Below are 9,550 nucleotides of genomic sequence, written 5' to 3'. Positions count from 1 at the left end.
ATTAGCTTTCCAACGATACCAATTTCGCCCAAATTCGACACCCGAGCAAGAAGTTATGACATTGCAATGTGGAGTACGTCGCCTGACATAAGGTGTGCGATAAGGTGTACGGCGCACACCCTAATATGTGCGATAATATGTGTGACGCACACCCTAAGGTGTGCGATAAAGTGTGCACCGCACATGTGGGTGTCCAGGTGACTTAAATAGTCTGTTTTTGGGGGTAAAATGGTCCTTTTCCCACCCCTATTTAATGCCTAAATACGGAATTAAGCCCTTATTTCACCAAAATATATTCTTTCTCTCAAAATCCTCTCAAGAACACAAGCTAGGGTTTTCATAAAAGATTTAATTTCAAGGAAATTCCTCCGTCAATCATCAAGAATCTTCCTTCTAAGGTATGCGTAGTGTTCATCCACGGATTTCTTTCGTCTGTGGAGTTCAAGAATCAATCTTTGATTACTAAATCATGAATATTTTGTGGTGATATAGTTGTATTCATGTTGTTGTTTTTTGTTTGTGCTATAGAATGAGAATTTGATGAATTTTCATGAAAATTATGGTCATGTAGTTGGAAACCACGAATTTGGGTGGATTAATGTGGTGTAAATTTGTGAATACACCTATGCCTTAAAGAGTGCATGCAAGGTTTTTGATAAAATACCTAAGAGACTAGAAATCATGCAATATAGCTAAGTAGAACCCAAATGACAAGTCCATGCTCTATCCCTTATGACTCAACATGAATTCCATATTGTTGTGTATTGTTGTTGTGATATGGAATGCTCAAGAAACTAGAACCATGCAAGTATGTACATGTTACATGCATTATATTTCATGTTCAAGAATATGACAATCATGTGTAGTATGAAATCCCCTACTTATGATATTGTGAATTGTGGACTCCATCCTTATGATCAAGTCAGTCATGTGTGTCAGTTTCCTTCCATCGAGTCCTGGGGGTAATTGCACCCGAATAATATAGTTGTGTGCCTAGAGCCATGACATGTTGTCACGATACTCTTAGTCAAGCCATGATCTATAGAATTCAGTTACTCATGTGACTCAGAAATCTCAGTAGTCTCAGTAGTTCAGTAATCTCAGTTATGCTTAGTTAATCTCAGTAATATCAGCACTCAGTAACTTCAGTAATCTCTATAAGTCAGTACTCTCAGAAATCTTATGAACTCAGTAGTATTTCATAAGTCACGAAACTCAGTAAGTTCAGTTAATCAGTTCAGTTCAGTGTCTTTCAGATGGGAGTAGGATTCAACACTGAGTGAGCCTAGGGATGGGGACTCACTCGCTAGTGAGGACTAAGATCCTTATAATAAATCCCTAAGTTATAGAACCTATGTAGCCAGCGTAGGTACGAGATGTCACCCATTAGATAGGACTGATATACTCAGGGGTCACCCGTTAACACATTTATATGTATAGGACTGATCCCAGGAGTCACTCACTAGATTAGGACGGACTCTACAGCAGCTGTCTTTACCTGTGGCATGGTTTGACACCCTTACAGTCAGGACAGAGATTGGACCCCAATTAGATTAGCATGGGGCATGTCGGTTACATGAATACATCAGTTACAGTTTTAGTATCAGTCTTCAAAGTAGAAATCAAAAATCAGGACTGTCAGATACAGTTATTAATCTCAGTAAGGAACTCAGATAGTTCCACAAACTTAAAGACCATCCGTCATATAGGCTTGGTCTCTCATTGAGTTATTCAGTATCAGTACTTTTAGAGATCTCCCGTCAGATAGGATTGATCTCAATCTCAGATTCAGTTGAGTATTCTCATTATTAGTTCCAGAGATCACCCATTATTTAGGCTTGATCTCAAGCTCAGTCACTCTTAATCATTATTAGAAGATTTAGACTGTTAGATACAGTCACTCAGTATCAGTTACATCAGTTAGTCCGATCATCACAGTTATATTAGTTAAATCAATTGTCATAGCTTACGTTATTAGTATTTAGTTTCAAGACTGTTAGACATGGTCAATCAGACCAGTTCTTCATAATTCAAACTGTTAGAAACAGTCATTCATCTATTCAGTATCTCAGTATCGATAAAGTCATGATGCCAGTATTCATGCTTAGTAGTTAGTATCTCTACAAGTTCAGTAGCAGTTACGTATGTATATATGTCTCACGTTCATATTAATCTGCATGTTCATGCATATAAACCCCATGCACTTAGCCTTACCCCACGTATACTCAGTACTTTATTTATACTGATGTATTCGCGCTATGGGGCTTTCTTTTATGTTACACCATAGGTTCTGAGGCACAGATTCTAGACCAGCAGTAGCAGTTCAGTTAGCAGTGAGTCCTCATCTTTCGAGGATATGATCATTACATTTATTATTCCAGTATTTCAGTTTATTTTTAGTTTAAGGAGTTAGTTGGAGACATGTTCCTTGAACTCCTTATTCAGATAATTTAGATGCTTTCAGATGATTACTGAGTTTTCAGATTCAGGATTTTGTATTTTCATCTTGTTTTGGTACTGTGATACCACCTTATTCAGACATTTTATTGTTCAAGATTGAATCTCATAGCCTTTTAGTTTATGTTTCCACATTTTTATATGTATATTATACAGTTACAGGTACAGATATCAGTCATGGGTTAGCTTGTGGTCCTCCGGGGTTATGAGCACCGTGTAGCATTCTGGTTTAGAAAATTGGGGCGTTGCAAAATTGGTATCAGAGCCTAAGGTTCAATAGAGTCCTAGAAAGTCTGAAAGCCGCATCTAGTAGAGTCTTGTGCATAGGTGTGTTGGATGCCACATTTATGTACAAGAGGCTATAAGATGTTTTAGGAACAGTCTCTCTTCTTTCAGTATTCATGTCGTGCCAGTGAGCCGTCAGATTTTTGTAGCTTGTTTTCTCATCCCTGCATCTATTCATGCTATCCAAAATCTTAGAGAATGTAACTATTTCAAGGTAAAACCTCCTAGTAGTTGCAAGTTCAGTCCATCTCATGCATTAGTTTCAGACCCCCAAAGTTTAGTTATAATCTAGTTTGTAGATGCCCTGTGCATCACCCAGTATCTCCGTAAAGTAAGCATTCTTAGAGGGACATAGCGTCCCAAGAGGGAGATACCCTACTTTCTCTTAACGCTCACATGCCTTAGATCCTTCAGTTTCTCCTTGCATAATGAATTCAATCTAGAATAGAGGGTACTCATAAGTTGACCTTCAAGTTAGACCTCAGGTGTAAGTTAAGCATTCAGAGGTTTAGTTCAGTTCATGATGTTCAGTCTATATGTCACGTAGCAGAATCAGTCATGTTCTCATGTTTCAGTTCAATCTTAGTGCCTTTACCATTGCATGTTCAGTCGCATGTTCGTGAGTCAGTTCAATCATATATTCACGCATCAGATATGCATCGTCAGCTTATCAGTACTTTCAGTCATGCATTCATGCATCATGTCAGTCATATAATCATGCATCGGATATGCATGGATTCAACTTATCAGTTCAGCGTCAGATATGCATTCTCAGTTTGAGAAACTCAATTTATCGGAACACTTAATCCTACATTCATAAATCAGCTACCCATGCATTAGATATGCATGTACAGTATGATATGCTCAGTTTTCAGTCATGTCAGCCATGAAATCATGTTCAGTCATTCATGTTCAGTACTCATGTCAATTGTCTTTCTCCCCTATCAGTCAGTCTCATTAGAGGACGAATGTTCCCAAGGGGAAGATATTGTAATACCCCGTATGTTTCTAAGCTAGGAAGTGAACCATTTTTTCTATATATGAAACCTCATATCCTATGATTCATATTTGCGTGCTGACTTACAATGAGTATCCTAGCGATAATATAGCTTATAATGTGTTAAGCATGTTCATATGAGTCACTTAAGGTAATGGAAGCTAAGAGTTTTTGAATCCATCAAGTTTTAGTATTTGATTTCACAAGGGTCATATTTGAATGATTACAACTCAATGTTTATGTGGTGTTTTGTCAGATTTAGACTTACTAAATTGTAGATAATAGAATTATCTTTCCAACGATACCAATTTCACCCAAATCCGACACCCGAGCAAGAAGTTATGACTTTGTAAAGTGGAGTACGTCGCCTGACATAAGGTGTGCGATAAGGAGTGCGACGCACACCTTAATATGTGTGATAAGATGTACGACACACACCCTAAGGTGTATGATAAAGTGTGAGCCACACATGTGGGTGTCCAGGTGACTTAAACAGTTTGTTTTTGGGGTAAAATGGTCCCTTTTCTACCCCTATATAATGCCTAAACACTGAATTAAACCCTTATTTCACCAAAACATATTCTTTATCTCAAAATCCTCTCAAGAACACAAGATAGGGTATTCATAGAAGATTCAAGTTCAAGGAAATTCCTCTGTCAATCATCAAGAATCTTCCTTCTAAGGTATGCGTAGTGTTTATCCACAGATTCCTTTCGTCCGTGGAGTTCAAGAATCAATCTTTGATTACTAAATCATGAATATTTTGTGGTGATATGGTTGTACTCATGTTTTTGTTTGTTGTTTGTGCTATAGAATGAGAATTTGATGAATTTTCATGAAGATTATGATCATGTAGTTGGAAATCACGAATTTGGGTGGATTAATGTGGTGTAAATTTGTGAATACACCTATGCCTTAAAGAGTGAATGCAAGGTGTTTGATAAAATACCTAAGAGACTAGAAATCATGAAATATAGCTCAGTAGAACCCAAATAGCAAGTCCATGCTCTATCCCTTATGACTCAATATGAATTCCATGCAAGTTGTTATGTATTGTTGTTGTGATATGGAATGCTTATGAAACTACAACCATGCAAATATGTACATGTTACATGCATTATATTTCATGTTTAAGAATATGACAATCATGTGTAGTATGAAATCCCCTACTTATGATATTGTGAATTGTGGACTCCATCCTTATGATCAAGTCAGTCATGTGTGTCAGTTTCCTTCCATCGAGTCCTGGGGGTACTTGCACCCGAATAATATAGTTGTGTGCCTAGATCCATGACATGATGTCACGATACTCTTAGTCAAGCCATGATCTATAGAATTCAGTTACTCATGTAACTCAGAAATCTCAGTAGTCTCAGTAGTTCAGTAATCTCAGTTATGCTTAGTTAATCTCAGTAATATCAGTACCCAGTAACTTCAGTAATCTCTATAAGTCAGTACTATCAGAAATCTCATGAACTTAGTAGTATTCCATCAGTCACGGAACTCAGTAAGTTTAGTTAATCAGTTCAGTTCAGTGTCTTTCAGATGGGAGTAGGATTTAGCACCGAGCGATCCTAGGGATGGGGACTCACCCGCTAGTGAGGACTGAGATCCTTAGAAAAAATCCCTAAGTTCCAAATCCTACGTAGCCAGCGTAGGTACGATATGTCACCCGTTAGATAGGACTGACATACTCAGGGGTCATCCGTTAGCATATTTATATGTATAGGACTGATCCCAGGAGTCACCTACTAGATTAGGACTGAATCCACAACAGCTGTCTTTACTGGTGGTATGGTATTGACACCTTTCCAGTCAGGGCAGAGATTGGACCCCAGTCAGCTTAGCATGGGACATGTCGGTTACATGAATACATACCACAGTTACAGTTTCAGTATCAGTCTTTAGAGTAGAAATCAGAAATCAGGACTGTCAGATACAATTATTAATCTCAGTAAGGAACTCAGATAGTTTCACAGACTTAAAGACCACCCATCATATAGGCTTGGTCTCCCATTGAGTTATTCAGTATCAGTACTTCTAGAGATCTCCCATCAGATAGGCTTGATCTCAATCTCAGATTTAGTTGAGTATTCTCATTATTAGTTCCAGAGATCACTCGTTATTTAGGCTTGATCTCAAGCTTAGTCACTCTTAATCATTATTAGAAGATTTAGACTGTTAGATACAGTCACTCAGTATCAGTTACATCGGTTAGGCCGATAATCATAGTTATATTAGTTAAATTAGTTGTCATAGCTTACGTTATTAGTATTCAGTTTCAAGACTGTTAGACATGGTCAATCAGATCAGTTCTTCATAATTCGAACTGTCAGAAATAGTCATTCATCTATTCAGTATCTCAGTATCGATAAAGTCATGATGCCAGTATTCAGACTTAGTAGTCAATATCTCCACGAGTTCAGAAGCAGTTACGTATGTATGTATGTATGTATTCTCACGTTCATATTAGTCTGCATGTTTATGCATATAAACCCTATGCACTTAGCCTTACCCTACGTATACTCAGTACTTTAGTTGTAATGATGCATTCGCTCTATGGTGCTTTATTTTATGTTACACCATAGGTTCTGAGGCACAAATTCCAGACCAGCAGTAGCGGTTCAGTTAGCAGTGAGTCCTCATCTTTCGAGGACATGATCGTTATATTTATTATTCCAGTATTTTAGTTTATTTTCAGTTTAAGGAGTTAGTTGGAGACATGTTCCTTCAACTCCTTATTCAGACAGTTTAGAGGCTTTCAGATGATTACAGAGTTTTCAGATTCAAATTTTTGTATTTTTAGCTTATTTTGGTAATGTGATCCCACCTAATTCAGACGTTTTATTATTCAAGATTGAACCTTATGGCCTTTTAGTTTATGTTTCCACATTTTTATACGTATATTATGCAGTTACATGTACAGATATCAGTCATGGGTTAGCTTGTGGTCCTCTGGGGTCATGAGCACCGTGTAGAATTCCGATTCAGAAAAATAGTGCGGTACAGTGGAAGGCCCCAGATCAATAGAAATAGATCATCGCATCAATACGCATACCGCGGATATGATAAGAGTTGGGGATCTAGATACTATGATGTATACAAGGAGGGACAAAGCAGTTCAGGTAGGAGTGGTGGTGGCAGACGGGGCTATAGAGGTAGTAGAGAAGGTGGGGTGTGTGCTAGTAGAGGAGGTAGAGGCAATGATGCAAACATAAGTAATCAACCCACAGTACATGAGTTTTTGTAGTAAGGTGTGACTTTTCTTTCCTTAATCTGTATTGTATATTTGTATTTGATTCTACGACATTGTATGATAATCATAAATACTTCTCTACTTATGTGTAGGTGTTGAAGTTGTTGGCGATATGTGATATCCCATTTAACCAAATCATAGTCCACTTTATTGCACGGGATTAAGAATTTTCAGCCTCATCATGCATCATACAGGAAAGAAATATGTTGCTACTGTTGTATATTTTTTGAAACACCGTAATAAATGACAAAAGTTTATTCAATTCGCTTGCTTAATTATTTTTAACAACACAAACGACAAGGAAATTCTTGTCATTCCCCATCAAATTTGAAGGGGTTAGACAAAATGATCAATGATATGCAAGATAGTAGACAAAACAATCATTAAATAATTCAAAGCAATCAGCTTTAAAATAATCGAGAACCACTACGTCGGAACTAGAAAGGCCAAAATTAGACAAACAAAGTGTCACGCCCCAAAATAATAATGACGGACAAGAACCGTATACACTTACTCTACAAGCACTTTACGACGTACGTGAGGTTATAAGATAATGACGGGTAAGACAATCGACAAGCTTTGCATATATACACGAGAGAGCTACATTAATAAAACTATACAATACTACACGATGTCAGTGAAGCCTCTAGTCAGTTTAATACACTATACTACAAATGACTAGTTGACATTAAGCCCGTCATGCCTAACCAGAGATCTGTACACAATAAAAAATAGTAGGCATAAACTGGCTCCAGAGAGAGTTGGAGCTCACCAAACTACCAGCTGGGAATGACAAAAGAGCCTAACGTGGACGTCTGCTATCAGGAGGATCGAAGCCTGCATCATTAAAACATAGTGGGCCCAAGACATCAGTATATAAACAATATGTACCTGTATGAAAGTAGACAGAATAACAACTAGATAAATACTGAAGCTCATATGAGTCAAATGGTAAAGTGAAAAATGTATGAGCCAACAAGTAACACCTATACAGTATGAAATAATAGCTTATGCACTAATTTTATTAGCATCATACATGATATCTAGAAAAATGTTCATTATAATATAGAACTTATACTTTGTCTAGGTGATGCACTTGTCCTACAAGTCATACAAATGATCACAAGATAGACTTCCGAAGGCAATCTGAGGCAAGTGTAAAGCATATATTGCTTACATAATTATTGCTATGATCCCATATGTGTAACTATAATCGCAGTCTATATCTAGGAAGGCAATCTCATAGTGAGCCCCCGCCCAGGAGCTCACTATGAGGGTCTGCAAGCAGGCCATATATGTCATATGTTAGCTCGAGTCATAGAAAGCCAATACATGACGTTCCAACTGACTTTAAATACAAATGATGCCACAAAGGTGGGTACGCCCAGTGGTTACGCTTGCTATAATGGTCTGGTCTCGATCCTGTGCACAGAATCACGTTGAGCGATATGTCAAGCCAAACCTATGTACCCGTCCATCGTTAATGTTTATCAAATAATGCCTTAAAGGCCTGTGACATTTGAGTTACGATAATGATCGTTTAGCTACTATATACAGGTAAAACTATGCTATTATTATTTACTCCTAACTTGTAAGGGCTTCAAGTACAAAATTTTTTAATAATATGGACGTATCATGAAAACTTAACACAAAAAGGGAAAGATAGATACTCATAAGCTTGATGGTAGGGCGAGGGAATGGTATGTAAGGCAATATAAAGATTCTACTTCCGTATTTCATGAAAATTATATTAACATTAATAGGAAGGGGTACATGATGTAGGGTGGTGTCTTAATGGCGAGAAGGGTTTAGCTTTACATACCTTAGTGCTTGCTAGCTACGATGGTATGCAGGTTCCCAAATGACACTACTTGCGGGAGTATAGCTTTTATCTTTCCAACCACCAACTTCCGCTATCCAAAAGGCAATTGACTAGCTACAACAATAACATAAATGCCCATAAGTAATCCGTAGGAGCATTCAATAACTTATCTCAATAACCTTCACTTATGTTCCGAATTAATCGACTCCCTTAACAAGAATGAAATAGATTCTAACTTTTCTAACTTATACACTTCAAGGGTAAAACTACCCAAACGATAGAAATTCCCAAAAGCTCTTCTTAATTCAAAATTCTCTAGTTTCCCCCTTTTTCCCATGAACCCAATTCAAGTAGTAGTGCAAAGATATAAATTGAACATCCCCAAGATACTTATTTATAGTCAAATTTGAGAAAGGGATAGAGAATTTACCTATTAGAATTTCCAAAAAATTTGCTAGAGTTTCCTTTGTAAATAGGCCTATCGGGTACCTGTTAGCTAGCCAGAATACAACCAAATACACTTCATAGAGCATCACAACACATATAATACTCAACAAATAACACACGAGGATCCTCTTGGCCTTAAACTCAAAAACAATAGTACACCAGGCTCCTCTTGGCCTTACACACAATTAAAGGTCATAATTAATCATATAACTTACCTTATATTCCGAATCCACACATTTTTTCCATGCAAATATCAAGACTCATAGGCACAAGTCATGTACCTAAA

The 9,550-nt window shown here is 37.4% G+C and overlaps 1 long non-coding RNA gene across 1 annotated transcript; it reads right to left on the bottom strand.

Annotated features, from left to right (window-relative positions):
• Positions 1-7,592: 7,592 nt before the first annotated feature.
• Positions 7,593-9,313, bottom strand: LOC107852101. Its single transcript, XR_001669281.2, has 3 exons — positions 9,248-9,313; positions 8,818-8,931; positions 7,593-7,832 (listed from the first exon to the last, which is right to left on the bottom strand). It is a non-coding gene; the product is annotated as an uncharacterized LOC107852101 (long non-coding RNA).
• Between the last annotated feature and the right edge of the window lie 237 nt (positions 9,314-9,550).

This window comes from Capsicum annuum, chromosome 10 (genome assembly GCF_002878395.1).
Source record: "Capsicum annuum cultivar UCD-10X-F1 chromosome 10, UCD10Xv1.1, whole genome shotgun sequence".
Classification (NCBI taxonomy): Eukaryota; Viridiplantae; Streptophyta; class Magnoliopsida; order Solanales; family Solanaceae; genus Capsicum; species Capsicum annuum.
Note: the sequence above shows the minus strand (reverse complement) of the source record. Positions and strands in the feature narration are given on the sequence as shown.